We start from the raw sequence: 307 nt of genomic DNA on the forward strand, positions 1-307 counted from the left end.
CCCTCACCCTTCCTCTCCCCTTCCCCCACCCTCACCCTTCCTCTCCCCCTCCCCCTCCCTCACCCCCTCCCTCACCCTTCCTCTCCCCCTCCCCCACCCTTCCTCTCCCCCCTCCCCCACCCTCACCCTTCCTCTCCCCCTCCCCCTCCTCAGTACTCCCATCAACAAAGCGACACGTGGTATTTGCTAGTCTTTGATAAAAAGTTGTACCAAACAAATAGGTCTTGGTGCCATCATATTTGATGGAATGAAAAAAAACTATTTGCACCCCGAGGCTCCAGTTTAAAAAAGTGCATATTCCTCACCA

This window comes from Eptatretus burgeri, chromosome 8 (genome assembly GCF_056783735.1).
Source record: "Eptatretus burgeri isolate ZD-2024b chromosome 8, Ebu_testis_v1, whole genome shotgun sequence".
In the NCBI taxonomy this organism is placed as follows: domain Eukaryota; kingdom Metazoa; phylum Chordata; class Myxini; order Myxiniformes; family Myxinidae; genus Eptatretus; species Eptatretus burgeri.